We start from the raw sequence: 18,903 nt of genomic DNA on the forward strand, positions 1-18,903 counted from the left end.
CGAGCCCCACATGGGGCTCTCTGCTGTTAGTGCAGAGCCCGCTGGGATCCTCTGTCTCCCTGTGCCTCTCTCCCCAACTCTCAAAAATAAATAAACATTGTTTTTAAAATTTTGTAATGTTCATTTTTGAGAGAGAGAGAGACAGAGCATGAGTGGGGGAGGGACAGAAAGAGGAAGACAGAATCTGAAGCAGGCTCCAGGCTCTAAGCTGTCGGCACAGAGCCCAACATGGGGCTTAAACCCAGACTGCGAGATCATGACCTGAGCCCAAGTCAAACACTTAACCAACTGAGCCACTCAGGCACCCCAAAAATAAACATTTAAAAAAAGATAATGGGGGCGCCGCTCAGTCGGTTAAGCATCCGACTTTGGCTCAGGTCATGATCTCACGGTCCGTGGGTTCAAGCCCCGCGTCAGGCTCTGTGCTGACAGGTCAGAGCCTGGAGCCTGCTTCGGATTCTGTGTCTCCCTCTCTCTCTGCCCCTCCCCCGTTCATGCTCTGTCTCTCTCTGTCCCAAAAATAAATAAACGTTGAAAAAATAAATAAATAAATAAATAAACATTTAAAAAAATTTAAAAAAGATAATGAAAGAGATGTAGACTTCATGAAATAAGTGTAAAAGAATTTTATGTGAGGATTAATGTGTAAACCTTTTGTGTATAAAATAGCTATGGATCAGGGATGCCTGCCTGGCTCAGTTGGTGGAGTATGCAATCTTGATCTCGGGATTGTGGGTTCGAGCCCCACGTTGGGTGTAGAGATGACTTAAAATTCTTAAAAAAAAATTTTTTTTAATGTTTATTTTTGAGAGAGACAGACAGAGCTCAGGCAGGGGAGGAGCAGAGAGAGAAGGTGACACAGAATCTGAAGCAGGCTCCAGGCTCCAAACTATCAGCACAGAGCCTGACGCAGGGTCTGAACTCATGAACTGTAAGATCATGATCGAGCTGAAATTGGATGCTTAACCAACTGAGCCAGCCACCCAGGTGCCCCTAAATAAAATCTTAAAAAAAAAAAAAAAAGCTATGGATCAAAGATTGAGAGAAAGAGTGGCAATCCTTTTACTCATTACTGCTTATTGATAATTGTGTTATGAAGAGTTGTATAGATACATAGTTTTCATTTCAAAAGTCTTACATGAGGGGGAAGAGGATGAAGCACTAACAAAACTGGTGATAACCATTTTCCTAATTTGCAGTCTATTTACATTTTAGAATGTATCTGGGTTTTTTAGGCTTAACTGATTTTTTTTCAAGATTTAAAAAATTTTTGAAGTAATCTGTCCCCAACATGGGGCTCAAAGTCAACCCCAAGATGAAGAGTTGCATGGTCTACCAACTGTGCCAGCCAGGCATGCACTAATTTTTAAAAGTAAAGTTGCTGATTTACAATTTGTATTACTGTTGCGTATTGAGTAATGTGTACACTTTGAATAATTGCTGCATTAGAATTAAATTTGTTATGAAGTTGATTTAGCAGTACTTCTCTCCTTATTTTGGCTTTGTTTTTATCTACTGGCTAAAGAAAAGTGCCTTATAGTTATCCCTGAATACCAATGTTGAAGAAACATTGACTGAATTAGATCATCTTGTGTCTTAGCTATAGAAAAAAGTTTTGGGATTACAGTGCCGTTGCCACTGCAACAATAAAGTTTTCTTCTCTGAGCTGGGATATTTTATTTCATTCAAATTTTCTCTTGGCAATATGTAAAATAAATGAATACAATTCTAAAAAATGAACTTTAGGTAAAACAGAAACTAATGACATTCTCATAGGAAAACCCTAAAAACTGGGTAGTCTAACATGATTGATATTTTTCTGAGTTAACTTTTTAAAATGATTATATTTTTATTTCAAAAATAATGTGTGTAGTATGGAGTCTACAAAATACAGTTAAGAGCAAATAAAGTTAAATCATGAACTGATTTTAAAAATTATTGGTGTATTTGAATTTATGAGTAATATGGATATATCTGTAGTTAAAACTAGTTTTTAAGTTAGGGCGCCTGGGTGGCTCAGTTGGTTAAGCATCTGACTTTGGCTCAGGTTGTGATCTCACAGTTTGTGGGTTTGAGCCTCGTCGTGCTCTGTAGTGACAGCTCAGAGCCTAGAGCCTGCTTCAGATTCTGTGTCTTCCTCTGTGCCCACCTCCTCCACCTGTGCTCTTGCTCTCTCTCAAAAATAAATAGGCTTAAAAAAATAGTTTTAAGTCATTTGTGCATGCTGGTAAGAGGGTAGACTTTATCCTTAATTATTGTTTCTGCAATTTCTTAGTATTTTTTATCCCAGAAAAAGAACTTTGTTGTGGCTGTAGTCACAGAGGAGCAGATTTGGATCTTGAAAATTATGCGTTGCACCTACCTATATGCTTGCTGTGCTTGGTTCTGTCTACCTAAATATTTGAAGCCACAAAATTTCCCTGTATCTCTTATGCCACCTACTTTGGTTTCATAATAGGCACCCCTTACATAACTTTTAGTGTTCCCCAAAGGAATTATTCTACAAAATAGTTTCCAATGTATCAGGACTCTACTTTTCTCCTGGTATGCATATGATCAAATTGAATAAGTACTAATTCCTAGTGCACAGTATAAATAATCCATCCTTTAAGGTACTTTGTACTCTGCTAAAATTAAGATTAAAACATAATGTATATATTTTGCACTAAGCCAGAAGCAATCTATATTTAAGGATTTGTGTTTTGTGCGCTGTTCCAAGAGGGTCTGATAATCCCTGTGATTAGAGAAACATAAGATTTATGTTTGCTGTGGAGAAACATGATCATCTTGGTTACTATGAATCATTCTGGAAACATCCCATCTCTGTTTCCCAATTACTCAGATCATTAGATCAAATTTAGTTCAGTTCAACAAACATGAAGCACCTTTTAATGTCTCAAAAAGTCTACAGTGATACAGGGAACACAAGCATATAAACAATTACAATGCAATGTGGTAAGTACAGTGATAGAAGATTTGAAGAGGGAATGATTACCTTTGGAGTTGGATGGGCTTCAAGAAGGCCTTACAGAAGAAGTAGTGTTTGAGCTGGGTCGTGAATGATGATAGAGTTAACCAGGACTCTATGAGAGGATGGCCCTGGAGAAAGAAAAACTGTGCAAAGGCCCTGCAAATAGTTCATTACCGCCGATTAGTGTGAGGCACTGTGATGAGAGAAGTGCAGGACAGGGAAGTATGAGCCAGATCATTGAGGGTCATGGGATACTGTGCTAATGAACATGAAACCTGTGCCTGATGAGGAGCCAGTGCAGAGTTTTAAGCAGAGGAGTGTCATGATCTTTCTGAAACACAAGTCTGATCATTTTATGAACATGCTGAGAATGTATGGGAAGGTGAGGAAATTGGAGGCAGCTAGGAGGGCTGAATTAAGGCATTGGCAAGTGCACTTGGGATGGGTGTATTTAAGAGGCATGTGGGAAAATTAACAGGACTTGATTGATTTCAGAATTAAATGGAAGGGTACAAGGCATTAACCATTATTTGGAAAATGTTAGCTATATTTTTTAGTATTGTTGACATTTCAAATCATTTAAACATCAGATTGGTTCAGAAGAGACTTAATAGGAAATTTGTAAATGTGGAAAGAAAAAATATTCACCTTTTTAATGAAAGTAGCATTTTGAAATAAATCATTGGCTAAAAAGTCATAGGTCTGCTACTTGAATTTAGATGTACAAGCCTGATTTGCAGTAATTTTCATATAACAATGGTTTCAGTAGATAAGAAAAAATTAAAACTACTATAACTATAACATCTTTGAAATGGAATATATCCTACAGTTTTTAGAAATCATGGTTATATTTTCATGGTTTTATGGAATGGAATATATCCTATAGTTTTAGAAATCATGGTTGTATTCTATGCTTGAACTTTCATTGTAAAACTCTTATTTGATCACATATAAGCCATGGCTGAATTCCTGAGTTAAAAATTTTAGAATTTAGTAATATTCATATCATCTGCTCATTAGAGAAAGCCTGTCCCACTCTGCTGGTGATAGAAAATGGAATTTTCAGATCATTTGCAAGATCACTTTCCATTAAGGAAGATTTTTAATCCTTACTTGTAAGTAAAAGCTATTTATAAACATGTCTTAACTCCTTTCACAAAATACTTTCCAGAGTCAAAGATTCCTCTTTTTTAGCACCTTATAATAAACATTATTTAACCATATTGATTTTTAATACTGCTTTTATGGTAAATAAGTTCACTTTTGTGAAAGGCCTTACAGGAAACATGTATTGAGTGTCTATTTGTAGAACACTATTCTGGCCATCCTGAGAAATAAACTTCTCAAGGGCACTTTTATAATCCAGTTGGCAAGACAAAATAGGCTTGTGAACTAGTAAGTATTCAGTGATAAGCAATTGAATAAGCATCGAGGGAATGCAGGAAAAAAGAATCTAAAGAAAAAAGGTTTTGTAGAAGTGAGTGTTAAATAGCATTTGGAGAAAAATGTTTTTTAAAAAGCCATTTTCCTTTCAAATACAGGATTGTTATTTGAAATGAGGTTCCAACAGGCTCTTTCTTCACTGAATATCTCTTTAAAATTAAGAACAAAAGGGCCTGTTTGTCACCACTTCCATTAAATCCTTTTAAAGAAGGACTAAGGCCAAAGTAGAGACTTGACTTGTGAGCTCTGTGTTCCATGTGGGTAATTGCCATGGAACCTTAAGTTTCTATAGGGGTTCTTAACCTCTTCTTGTACCATCGATCCCTTTCTATGAATCCCTTCGTAGAATAATGTTTTAAAATTTATATTGTATGGAAACCAATTTGACAATAAATTTCATATTAAAAAAAAACACTGAATAAATGTGTAAAAATAAATTAAAAAAAAATATATATATATATATATGGGGTGCCTGGTGGCTCAGTTGGTTACGCATCTGACTTCGGCTCAGGTCGTGATCTCAAAGATCGTAAGTTTGAGCCCGGCATCAAGCTCTGTGCTGACAGCTCAGAGCCTGGAGTCTACTTTGGGTTCTGTGTCTCCCTCTCTCTCTGCCCTTCCTCCGCTCGTGCTCTGTATCTCTCTCAAAAATAAACGTTAAAAAATTTATATATATGTATTTTTAAAATATATATAAAATATATCAATCAAAAATGATACCTTAATGTATATGCTTCTTTATTAACACATTATGTAACAGTGTCTAGTGGCAGTATAATAACTACCATAATATGTAGTGATGAATGTAAATGATTATTTGAGATCTGTAATAACATAACATGACTTGAATGTGTGATTTCTATTGGTGATGAACCCATAAGTACTACTGATAGTATAGTGGTTTATGGTATATATTCATAATTTTTTTGGTCTAAATTCATAATTTAAGGAGGTATAATAGATTTCAAGTAGTGGTTGGTTAAAATAAAGATGTAATTTTTCATGGGCCCTGAATTCTTTCCATGGATTTCTTGGGCATCCAAAGACCCCAGGTTAAGACACCTTATGATAAGGGCATGGCTGGCTCAGTTGGTAGAGCATGTACCTCTTGTTCTCAGGGTTGTGAATTCAAGTCCCATGTTGGGTATGAAATCTACTTTAAAAAAAAAAAAAAAAGAAGAAGAAAAGAAACCCCATGGTTCAGCAATTACCTGAGAGCCCCAGAAAGTAAAAGACTAAATGGATAGGGCTCACAGCCATTGAAGAAACTGTTTTTATTTTGTTTCATATATTAGAATTCATATAAGATTTTATTTGGAATAAAATGGTTTCTGGGGGTAAATAATATTTAATTTTTGAAAAAAATTATAAATGAAAAATTGGTTCTCTGTTTATCTTGCTTTTTAAACTTAAACTGATTGCTTTTCTAAGTCTTCTAAGCACATTAGTGTACCATCAAGTTTATAACCCTGGAAACAGAGATTTAGAAGTCAACAGTATATAGTCGAAACCATGGAACATCAGTAAGATTGTCCTGCAATAATCTGTGTGAATGTAACATGAGAAGAGAAATAGGCCAAGGAGTAGGCAAAAGAGAAGCCTGGAAAGACAGAAGGTGTTGTCAGCGAGGTGAGATAACACAACTTTGTAATGTTACAGAAGCAAAGGGTGGAAAGTGCTGGAGATGTTATTTATCATATCATGAAGACAAAAAAGAATCCACCACACTTGTCCATAAGGTCAGTGACATTTCCTGTGGCATTTTTAGCAGCATGGGGAGGGCTGATGGCAGTTTGAAATGGCTTGAAGACCGAATGAAGTGATGAAGTGGAAACAGTGTGATATAGACCAGTGCTTTTCAAATGTCTCTGGTGAAGCACGTATCTGTAATTTCCACTCTGTATGGACTGCAGTCTTGCTATGTGTGACTATGTCACTTGCACCAGGTACAAGGTACCCTGAGAGTTGGATGACACAAACTGATTTATACTCTTCAACAAGACAAGTTTACTGATGACAGGCTTGGATGTCATGGCCATGTCAAATTGCCACAAAAGTTCTAAAAGTTTGTTCTTAATTCTGTACATTAACAGAGGAATAGATTTTTCTTTCAAGAAACTTATCTGTCAAGGAAGAGAGAGACTAGTTAGTATTCTGTGGGGCATTACAGGGTTGGTAGAAGGTTTCTGCCAATATTATTTCTTCCAACTTTCTCCTCTGAATATTTCCTGATATTCTCCATGCTTCACATTCTTTTCAAGCCCTAATTTGGATCTCCAGGACCTAAAATAGTTCCTGGTATATAGAAGCATTTAAATTAAAGGGTTGTTGGGCACCTCAGTGGCTCAGTAGGTTAAGAATCTGACTTCGGCTCAGGTCATGATCTCACAGTTTGAGTTTGAGCCCCGCGTCGGGCTCTGTGCTGACAGCTCAGAGCCTGGAGCCTGCTTCGGATTCTGTGTGTGTCTCTCTCTGCCCCTCCCCTGCTTGCACTCTGTCTCTCTGTCTCTGTCTCTCTTATCTCTCAAAAATAAACATTTAAGAAAAGTTTTTTAATAAAAGGTTGTTGAACAAATGAATGATCTTTCATTTGAACTGGAGGATCTAAGCTGTCCTAGGCTTCCACATTTTATAGTAGTATATCCTGCCTCATTTAATCTCTGAATATTTATTTTGCCTGTAGTCAGGGAATTATCAGGGAGGCTCAGAATCTTCACAGTCTTTGCATTAAAGCCTTACCTTGTTATGAAAAATGACATCACTGACGTTTACTTAGTAGGACCCATGTTTTGAGAGATTTTTTTTCCCCTTCAAAATTGGTTTTGGATTTTTTGCTTTGCCTTCCCTTCCCTCTTTAAGGGCATACATTAATAGAAGATGACAGGTTTGGGACCATACCATGGCCACAGAATAGAGAATTAAATTGACCTGCACAGAGGTCAAAACTTAAGATAATATTTTATGTAAAAGAACTGTAATCTTTTATGAATCTCTTCACTTTCCTCTTTCTGTAACTGGACTGATTTTCAAATATTCCTCCTATTTTTTCATCTAAAGTGTCACCTCTAGTCCCCACAGTGGAACTCAAATCTGTGCCTGGAAAAACGAGATCTCTAATACAAAACGTGGGCAATATGAATGGGAGCCAAAGAAAAGCAGACAATTTCAGTCACTCATGCAGCAGACATTTACTAAATGCTTAGTATGTGCTAAACACAGCACTGAGTGCCAGGTATGAAATTGCCATCCAGGAAGGTGTAAACTCAGGTCCAGTTAGGTGTAGCAGGCTAGTCTTCTTTTATTTATTTACTTATTTAGGTATTTATTTATTTATTTTGACTTCTTTTAAATATTCAGCCAGACTGGTTACCTACAGTAGCTGGAAGGCTTTTCACGCTTGTATTGTACCACTTAAATGCAGCTCTGGTACATTCTACGCTAGATTGTTAACCTTCATCGGGCATTGTTTTACAAATTTAAGGAAGAAGCAGGACAGTCCCAGCTGGGTACATGTGTATGGTTTGGAGAATGGGGTAAAGAGGGAAGTGATTAAATGGGAACTTTCAGTACTTTTTGGAAATACATGGTACCTGAATTTATAGCTTAATCAATAAGGGTTATTAGGACTTTTTGCCCAATTCCGGGATGAGGAGTACCTTAACTCTTTAGTTGTAAATCTTATTCTCCCCATCTGGACCTTAGCATGAAGTACACAATCTATAAGATAATATATTGCCAGTATTAGAGCCAGCGACTGTTGAAGTGTGTGGCTTACATGTATTTGTTCATCCTTCCCTTCATTTGCTCACTCATTCAAAAACAATTTAGCAAATCCATTCTATGTTTAGCATCCTTAAATGCCCTAAAGGAGCTGGGCTGACAAGAGAAGAAAAATACCCCTAACACAAGGTGGGAAGTGTTCAGTGCTGGACTTAGATAATACATGCTTAATTCCATTAACCTGGCTGTGAAAATAGCCTAGGGCCATTCAGGTATACCACATGAATAGATGGAAAGTCAGTTTGTTTTGCTAACAGTGACAAATTGTCATCTTATTGATCCACTTCATGTCAGATGATTAAGCTAGGGCAGTTTGGGGAACATTAAATAAATAATATCATTTTGGCATAAAAAGCTGTGTCAAAATTAGACATGTGGTTTTATTTAGTACATTAATTTCTCACATGCAGATACATAATTCTTTTTTTACATGATTGATTGATTTAGAGAGAGTGTGAGCAGGGTGTGGGCAGAGAAAGAGGGAGAGAGAGAATCCCAAGCAGGCTCCATGCTCAGCTCAGAGCCCAACGCAGGTTTGATCTCAAGACTGTGAAATCAACCTGAGTCAAAATCGAGTCAGACGCATAGCCCACTGAGCCACCCAGGCACCCCTGCAATTACATAATTCTTAAAGCACCTTCTATAAATGCATATTGTACCACAAAAAATACATCTACTCTGGCAAGCAAAATGACATGGTGGAAGAGCCTGGCTTTTACAGTCATATATTATCAAAATGCCTTCTCCTATTTTCTGTTAGGTGCATGACCTTGGGCAAAGTATTAATTTTTATGGGCCTCAGAGTCCTCATCTGAAAAATGGGAATAATACCAAACTCTAGAGTTATTGGATAATCCATCATCATCATAATAGCTAACATTTATTGAGAATTTACTAGGGGCACTTCACATAGATTATCTCATAGATTATTCCTCCAAACAAAGCTAGTAGTGGTGTTATTACTCCTCTATTTGCAGCTTAAAAGTGGTAGCCTAGGGGCGCCTGGGTGGCTCAGTTGGTTAAGCATCCGACTTTGGCTCAGGTCATGATCTCACAGTCCGTGAGTTCGAGCCCCACGTCAGGCTCTGTGCTGACAGCTCAGAACCTGGAGCCTGCTTCAGATTCTGTGTCTCCCTCTCCCTGACCTTCGCCTGTTCATGCTCTGTCTCTGTCTCAAAAATAAATAAACATTAAAAAAAAAATTAAAAAAAAAAAAAAAAGAAGTGGTAGCCTAGAGGTTAAATAACTTGCCCAAATTTACATGACAAAGAAGGTGGTAAAGAAAGTGGTAGAGACAGGATCCAAACCCAGGTAGTCTGGATTTGTCATTCTTGTTTTTAAACAGCTTTAATTGAGATATAATCCATATGCCATACAGTAAAGTGTACAGTTCAGTGGGTTTTTAAATTTTTTTTTTAATGTTTATTTATCTTCGAGAGATAGAGTACAAGTGGGAGAGAGGTAGAGAGAGAGGGGGACACAGAATACGAAGCAGGCTCCAGGCTCTGAGCTGTCAGCACAGAGCCCGATGCAGGGTTCGAACTCACAAACCGTGAGATCATGACCTGAGCTGAATTCTGACACTTAATGGACTGAGCCACCCAGGTGTCAGTGGTTTTTAGTATATTCACAGTTATGTAACTATCACCACAATCTAATTTTAGAACATTCTTATCCCCCAGCCCCTACCAAAGAAACCCCATACCCATTAATAATCACTTCACCTCAACTTCCTATTCACAGCCCTGGGCAGCCACTAATCTACTCTCTGTTTCTACTGATTTGCCTATTCTGACATTTGATATAAATAGAATCATAAAATATGTGTTTTTTCTGTGATTGGTTTCTTTTACTTAGCATGGTTCTTTCAAAGTTTATCTGTGTCATTGCATATATCAGAACTCCATTCCTTTTTACTGCCAAATAAAATAATACATTGTATGGATAGATGACTTTTGTTTATCTCTCCATCAGTTGATGCGCTTTGGGGTTTCCACTTTTTGGCTATCATGAATAATGAATAGGGCTATGAACATTTGTCTACAAGTTTTCTTGTGTACAGATGTAAATTTTCACTTTTTCTTGATTATATATCTAGTAGTTATATGCTAGGTCATATGATAACTACATTAACTATTTGAGGAATTTTTCTTTAATTGCAAAAAAATTACAAAATTGATATTCATACAGACTACATGTATACCCTCCATTTGGATTCTGTAATTGTTAACATTTTGCCAGTTTTATATCCCTGCTTCCCCCCTACCCCCCCACACACACATACATCTCTCTCTCTCTTTCTCTCCCTCCCTCTCTCTCTCTCTCTCTCTCTTTCTGATTTCAGTTTTTAGAGCCAGACCTCTTAACTACTACTTTGTATTATCCCCAATTAAATGATTGAACATAGGTGAAATAGTTTAATGCCTGGCCAATAATAGCTACTCAGTAAATATAAATTCCCTCCTTTCCTCTTTTCCCCAATACTTAGAAATGTTTTGTAGGATCTGGGCTGCAAGCTCTACATTGAGATAAGAGAAGTGAGATCTAGGGGCACCTGGGTGGCTCAGTCAATTAAGCCTTGGACTTCGGCTCAGGTCATGATCTCACAGCTCATGAGTTCAAGCCCCGCATAGGGCTCTGTGCTGACAGCTCAGAGCCTGGAGTCTGCTTTAGATTCTGTGTCTCCCTCTCTCTCTGACCCTCCCCCACTGTGCTCTGTCTCCGTCTCTATGTCTGTCTCTCTCAAAAATAAACATTAAAAAATTTTTTTAAAGAAAAGATATTTTCTCTCTCTCCCTCTGCCCTTCTCCCCCACTCATGCTCTCTTGTTCTCTAAAAATAATAAATCTTTCAAAAAAAGAGAGAGAAGTGAGATCTAAAAGACTCATGGACCTTACTTTCTACAGTATTCCTGGACCAAGGTCAGTGGAAATAGGTAGGTAGTCACCCAAACTGTGGCGATCTAGCTGTCCAATTTCTGGTTGATTTTATTAGGATGATAATTAGAAAAAGCAAGATAATTCTACAAATAGTTACATTAATTTTCATATCTCCACATTTCCTGTGTGGACATGAGGAAGGAGCTGTGAAAGAAAGCTGACTGAAGCTGAAGTTTTACCAAGAATGCTAACAGAAAGGGTCTGTTTCTTCCTGGACATTGACATAGAACAGGTGAAAAGTAGGGCAGCACATGACCTACTTATTATTGATTTGTTTAGAAGAATCAATCATAACATTGGATCCTTGGGGGTTCCAGAACAATCCTCACTCCAGTGATATCCACCAGCTTTCTAAGAAACTATTGGGCTTACTGGAATTTTTATGAATTCCAGGCCTGCCATTTATAACTTTTAGACATCAGACCCTTAGCAGCCACTTCTTATCCAGCTATATTCTTGGAGCAGAGGTTTTCTCCTCACTGCTGAGATAAATCCAGAGATATTATGACTACTCTTGGTCTTGCAGGCACCTAAGTCTGCTTCTTGAGTCCTACTGGGCCTGGACCTGACTATGTATCAAAAAGAGACCATTATTGGGGTACCTGGGAGGCTCAGTCAGTTAAGCATCTGACTTCGTCTCAGGTCATGATCTTGCAGTTCATGGGTTTGAACCCCACATCGGGCTCTTTCCTGACAGCTCAGAGCTTCGGATTCTGTGTCTCCCTCTCTCTCTGCCCCTCCCCTGCTCATGTTCTCTCTCTTTCTCTCTTAAATAAACATTTTAAAAAATGAAAAAAAAGACTATTATCACACCTAAAAAATTAATTGTTTCTTAATATAATCTAATACCTGATATATAGTTGAATTTTCCCAACTATCACCAAAATGTCTTTTTATTTTATTTCTTTTACATTTTATTTATTTTTGAGAGAGAAGACAGAGCGCAAGTGGGGGAGGGGCAGAAAGAGGGAGACACAGAATCCAAAGCAGGCTCCAGGCTCTGAGCTGTCAGCACAGAGACCGACGTGGGGCTTGAACCCACAAACCATGAGATCATGACCTGAGCTGAAGTCAGTTGCTTAACCAACTGAGCCACCCAGGCGCCCCTCCAAAATGTCTTTTTTTTTTTTATGTCTTTTTTTTTTTTTTAAGTTTTTAAATTTATTGTGTGTGTGAGAGAGAGAGTATGAGCAGGGGAGGGGCAGAGAGAGAAACAGTCCCAAACAGGTTCCAAGTTCATCACAGAGGCTGACATGGAGCTCGATCTCACAAACCATGGGATCATGACTTGAGCTGAAATAGTTGGGTGCTTAACTGACTAAGCCACCCAGGAGCCCCCAAAATGTCTTTTTATAGCTTATGTATTTGAACCACTATCCAACAAAGTCCATGTTACATTTGGCTTTTATTCTTCTTAAGCTTCTCATAATCGCGAACAGTCTCCAAGAAACCTTTTTTTTTTTTTTTTTAATTTTTTTTTTTCAACGTTTATTTATTTTTGGGACAGAGAGAGACAGAGCATGAACGGGGGAGGGGCAGAGAGAGAGGGAGACACAGAATCGGAAACAGGCTCCAGGCTCTGAGCCATCAGCCCAGAGCCTGACGCGGGGCTCGAACTCACGGACCGCGAGATCGTGACCTGGCTGAAGTCGGACGCCTAACCGACTGTGCCACCCAGGCGCCCCAAGAAACCTTTTTTTTTTTTTTTTTTTTTTTTAATGCCACTGACTTTTTTTTTTTCTTTGTCAGAGAGTTTATTTATTTATTTATTTTTCAATATATGAAGTTTATTGTCAAATTGGTTTCCATACAACACCCAGTGCTCATCCCAAAAGGTGCCCTCCTCAATACCCATCACCCACCCACCCCTCCCTCCCACCCCCCATCAACCCTCAGTTTGTTCTCAGTTTTTAAGAGTCTGTTATGCTTTGGCTCTCTTCCACTCTAACCTCTTTTTTTTTTTTTTTCTTCCCCTCCCCCATGGGTTTCTGTTAAGTTTCTCAGGATCCACATAAGAGTGAAACCATATGGTATCTGTCTTTCTCTGTATGGCTTATTTCACTTAGCATCACACTCTCCAGTTCCATCCACGTTGCTACAAAGGGCCATATTTCGTTCTTTCTCATTGCCATGTAGTACTCCATTGTGTATATAAACCACAATTTCTTTATCCATTCATCAGTTGATGGACATTTAGGCTCTTTCCATAATTTGGCTATTGTTGAGAGTGCTGCTATAAACATTGGGGTACAAGTGCCCCTATGCATCAGTACTCCTGTATCCCTTGGGTAAATTCCTAGCAGTGCTATTGCTGGGTCATAGGGTAGGTCTATTTTTAATTTTTTGAAGAACCTCCACACTGTTTTCCAGATGCCACTGACTTCTTGATGAAATTCTGTATGTACTGTAGAACGTCCCACCTTCTGGATTAGTCTGATGGTTTCCTTGTAATGTCATTTCCTTTGTTCCTCTATTCCATGCATTTCCTGTAAGCTGACAGATCTAAAAGGTTGGTTGGGGACACCTGGGTGGCTCAGGTGGTTAAGCATCTGACTTTTAATTTTGGCTCAGGTCATGATCTCATGGTTTGTGGGTACCAGCCCCATGTCTGGCTCTGCACTGACAGTATGGAGTCTGCTTGAGATTCTCTCTCTCTCTGCACCTCCCCCAATTGTGCATGTACAAATGTTCTGTCTCTCTCTCTCTCTTTCTCTCTCTCAAAATAAATAAATAAACTTGAACCAAAAGTTTGGTTAGGTTCAGACTAAACATTTTTGGTAGGATACTTCCTAGGTGATTCTGTGTCCTTCATACTGTGTCACATCAGGTGCACACAATATCTGGTTTTCCCACTGATAGTGAAGCCATGATTGATCAGTCTGATCCTTTACAAAGTTGTGTTTCCCCCTATGACCAGTAAACTAATCTGTAGGATGATACTTTGGTTCTTCTATTAACTGCCACCATGTGACATGCTGAGTCCTGGAAGATTAAAGGGTAAACAAAATAAAAATTGTCTTTGCCTTTCTGGTTTGAATCAGTGGGTTGAAACAAAATATGTTCCCTGATCACAATGGAGTGAAATTAGAAATTAATAATGGCAAGTAATTTAGGAAATGCCTAAATATATGGAAATTAAACTCCTAAATTGAAAATTTTCCATTAAACCAAGATTATAAAAATTATTTCTCTTAATGTTTATTTATTTTAGATACAGAGAGACAGAGCATAAGCTGGGGAGAGGCAAAGAGGGAGGGAGACACAGAATCTGAAGCAGGTTCCAGGCTCTGAGCTGCCAGCACAGAGCCCGATGTGGGACTTGAACTCATGAGTTATAAGATCATGACCTGAGCCGAGGTCAGACATTTAACTGACTGAGCCACCCAGGCGCCCCAAAACTGGTTCTTTACAAAAGAAGAAAAAGATTTCCTAACCCAGCTTCATGATTGTATGACCTCCCACAAACTTGCTTTTTTGCCAGTATTCCTGATTGAGGGAGTGTGCCTCTGGTTCTGCAAGTCAGAAACCAGGGAGCAGTCCTACACCTCCTTCTCCCTCACACTTCCTTAACCAGTCCATCACCAGTTCTCTAAATCTTATCTTCTAAAAGATCTGGAGGATTTGTTTACCTCTTCCTGTGTCCCTGGCCGAGGCTGCTATCATCTCTCAGCAAGATGACAGTTAAGATTCCTCACGGTCTTGCCCCATCTCCTGCATGTCCTCCATGCAAGCAGAGGGACCTTTCTCAACTCAGAGTTCATCCTGTTGACAACCCTTCATTCTCTTCACATTTTACGATAAAGCTCAAGATCTTCAATGAGGCCTGCAGGGACCAACCCTCACCCTTTTGCTATCTCCCCCACCTCTCTAACTCCTATACCCTCTTGCTTTCCGGGCTACATCTACTCCAACGATGCTGACTGTTCCTCAAGTGCCCTGTGCTGCTTCCTGTTACAGGACCTTTGCATTTACTGTTCCACGGCCTAGAATGCTATTGTCCAGCATCCTTGCTCAGCTAACTCCTACTTTTCATTCAGATCTCAAGCCCATTATTACTTCATTGGACAGATTTTCTGTAATCCCCTAGACTAGGGCAGATCTCTCTTTTGGTACATTCTCTCAGCAACATGTGCCTTTCCTTTTTATCACAGTATGTATTTATAATTTTTTGTGTGTTCGGTGGATTAATGTGGATAAGACTCTTTCACTAGATTGCTAACTCCCTGAAGGACGAGATCACGGCTCTTTTCCTCACCATTGTCTCTCTTATACCTAGCATGGTAGGTAGCACATACTAGGAGTTCAATACATATTTGATCATTCATAAGAATAGAACAAAAATGTGGGGTACCTGGGTGGCTCAGTCGGTTGAGCGTCTGACTTCGGATCAGGTCATGATCTCGCGGTTTGTGACTTTGAGCCCCGTGTCGGGCTCTGTGCTGACACCTCAGATTGGAGCCTTCTTCGGATTCTGTGTCTCCTCCTCTCTCTGTCTCTCCCTCCCATGCTCATGCACTCTCTCTCTCTCAATAATAAATAAACATTAAAAAAAATAAAAAAAGAATAAAGAAAAGAATAGAACAAAAATATATGTAGATGTTCACCACACTTTTATTTATGATAGAAGGAAAGGTATCAACATAAAGACTAAATGATAGGAAATTTACATAATGAAATATGACCATTAAAAATTGTTTCTGAGTAATATTTAATGATATTAGAAAATACTCATTACATCATGTTAGATTAAAAAACATGATGAATGTGGAGTAAGAGTCCTATATATTGATTTTTTTTTAGAAGGAATTATTCAGCATAGTTTTGTTTCCTGCTTTTTTTTTTTTTTACTGTTTATTTCTTTTTGATAGAGAGAGTGAGCGGGGGGGAGGGGTGCAGACAGAGGGGGAGAGAGAGTATCTCAAGCAGGCTCTGAGCTGTCAGAACAGAGCTTGATAAGGAGCTGGAACCCACAAACTGCAAAATCATGACTTGAGCTGAAATCAAGAGTCAGATGCTGAACCAACTGAGCCACCCAGGCGCCCCTTCCTACTTTGCTTTGTTTTTTGTTTTTTGTTTTTTTTCATTTTTTTCCTGCTTTCCATTTAGCATTGTATGAAAATATATACATTGTGTGTATGCTAAAGATATATATGCAGAGAGAAAGGTTGAAGACAATGTTACTGGTGATTTATTTCGGTAGATGGGATCTCAAGGGAATTTATTTCTTCTTCAGACTTTCTGTATTATCCAAATAGTTTTACAATAAACACATATGTTTTTATAGTTTAGAGGCAGCTGTAATTAGGAATATGGACTCTGGGACACCTGGGTGGCTCAGTGGGTTGAGCATCCAACTCTTGATTTCAGCTCAGATCATGATCTCAGGGTGATGGGATCAAGCCCCATGTCGGGATCTGCACTGAGTGTGGAGCCTGATTAAGATTCTCTCTCTCTCTCTCTCTCTCTCTCTCTCTCTCTCTCTCTCTCGCTCTCTCCCCCCATCTCCCTCTCTCCCTCCAATCCCCTCCCTCTCCCTCTTTCTCTCCCTCTCTCTCTCTCTCTTTCTCTCTTTCTTTCTCTCTCCCCTCTGCTCCTCTCCCCTGCTTGTGCTCTCTCTCATAAAAAAGAGAAGAAGAAGAAGAAGAAGAAGAAGAAGAAGAAGAAGAAGAAGAAGAAGAAGAAGAAGAATATGGACTCTGCTGTTAGCTAGATCTGAATTCCAGTCCCAGCCCCACCTTTGCCACCTAGTAGTTGAGAGGCCTGGGCAAGTTTCCCCTCTGAGGGGCCTTCGTTTCCCCTCAGAAGAATACCTACCCATGAGGTTGTTGCAGGAAGCAAATGGTATAATACTTGTAAATCACTTAGTACAATTTCTGCCATATCAATAAATAGCAGCTCTTGTTATAAATTTTGATCTGATAAAAATGTTACTTAAAAAAATAAAACCTTTCATTGGGAAAGAAAAAATGATAACAAAACCCACATCTAGTTTCAAATAGTTAAAAAAAAAATTTTTTTTTAATGTTTATTTCTTTTTGAGACAGAGAGAGACAGAGCATGAACAGGGGAGGGTCAGAGAGAGGGAGACACAGAATCTGAAACAGGCTCCAGGCTCTGAGCTGTCAGCACAGAGCCCGATGCGGGGCTCGAACTCACGAACTCACGGACGGTGAGATCATGACCTGAGCCGAAGTCCGCCACTTAACCGACTGAGCCAACCAGGCGCCCCTAGTTTCAAATAGTTTTAAAAAGAAAGGAATGAACATTGCAAAAGTGAAAGTCTGTTGGACCTGGAGGAACAGCAGTAGGAAGCAAGATCATTGAAATTCAGGAAATTATTTCCTGAGTCACTTTCTGAAAAGCAAAACCAAAAACCCTGATGTTGCCAGCTTAAAGAGAGGTGAGACAGCAATCTTGGAATGGATTCCTCTACTGAACTGCGGCTGCTACAGCCGAGCCCCTCAGAGCTGTTAATACTGTGCTCTCAAGCCGGAAAGAATTTAGCCAAACTCTTTGACTTCACTTGTGTCAACAACATCGTGGCCAGCTCTGGAAGCTGGATAACCCTCTACTCAATGGGTACAGAATTACACAACCTCCAGCTTCTCTGTAGCAAATGACAATTTGGCTCTACAACCAGGTTGATGATATGTAAACTATCCAGGATTGTGCATCCTGCTCCAGTCAGGGCAGCTTGGAGTCAGGGAAACAAGTTTTGTAATAATTCTTAGGTTTCCTATGTGGAAAGACCTGCTTTGAATCTCAGCTGCCACACTTAACCCAGTTTTATGACTTGGGGCTAAAGCTTAGTCACTCATGAGCTTTGTTTTCTCATTTGTGGCTGGGAATGATCATTCCTACCTCCCAGGAGGCTGAGCAGAGGAAGGGAGGTGATGTATGTGAAAGCTTAGAACAGAGTTTGACAACTGGCAGGAGCAATGTGTTACTTCCCACCTCTGGTGGAGACCCAGTCTCTCGGAGAACCCAGTGCGCCATGCCTATATCTGAACATAGCTACTGGCAGTAATACCAGTAATACGTGCAGCCCAATTTCTTCACGGAGCATGTGTCCAACCCACAGGGTTTTCTGCCAAGTGGTTGAGGCCTTTGGAGAGAGGATTAACGCAACCCCTGCCTTCAGGAAGCAACATTCCTGAACGGCCTTCCACCCATTAGAACAGTTCAAACTGTTATTAGTTTTAAATAGACAGTGATCACATCTGCTTTCTTGAATGATCATACCTCCCAAATTTCTAAATATAAATTTAAACCATGATCACCCTACACACATACACAGAGTCCTTGAATCAGAAGAGTGATTTTCTCTACCCGTCACAGCTTTTCCCCAACTTTTTATTTTGAAAATTTTCAAACATAGAGAAGAGTTAGAAGTAGTGCCACGAACACCATATGCTGTTTACTTAGATTTATGAGTAGAATTTCACTGCATTTGTTATCTTTCGTTCTGCTTTTTAATTCTTAACTTTTTGCTGAACCATTTAAGAATTATAGACACTGTGACACTTCATCCCCAAATACTCCCGTGTGTATTTATTTCCTAAGAAGAAGGACATGCCTCCCACATAACCATAGAATTAAGTATCTCACTCAGGAAATTTAACATAAATGCACTAGTATTATCTGATATACAGTCCATATTCAAATAGTCCCAATTATCCCAATAGTATCCTCCTTAGAGTTAAAAATCTAGACTTCAAAAAGGAAAAAAAATCATACGTTGCATTTAATTGTCATGTCTCATCCAGTCTT

At 39.1% G+C, this 18,903-nt stretch overlaps 1 long non-coding RNA gene across 1 annotated transcript; it reads left to right on the forward strand.

Annotated features, from left to right (window-relative positions):
- The first annotated feature begins 555 nt into the window (after positions 1–555).
- LOC147580015 (uncharacterized) lies at positions 556–17,104 on the forward strand. The gene is made up of 3 exons (XR_015252437.1): positions 556–4,086; positions 6,074–6,153; positions 16,761–17,104. It is a non-coding gene; the product is annotated as an uncharacterized LOC147580015 (long non-coding RNA).
- The last annotated feature ends 1,799 nt before the right edge of the window (positions 17,105–18,903 follow it).

This window comes from Puma concolor, chromosome B3, assembly GCF_028749965.1.
Source record: "Puma concolor isolate L17-30 chromosome B3, mPumCon1.1.hap2, whole genome shotgun sequence".
Lineage (NCBI taxonomy): Eukaryota > Metazoa > Chordata > Mammalia > Carnivora > Felidae > Puma > Puma concolor.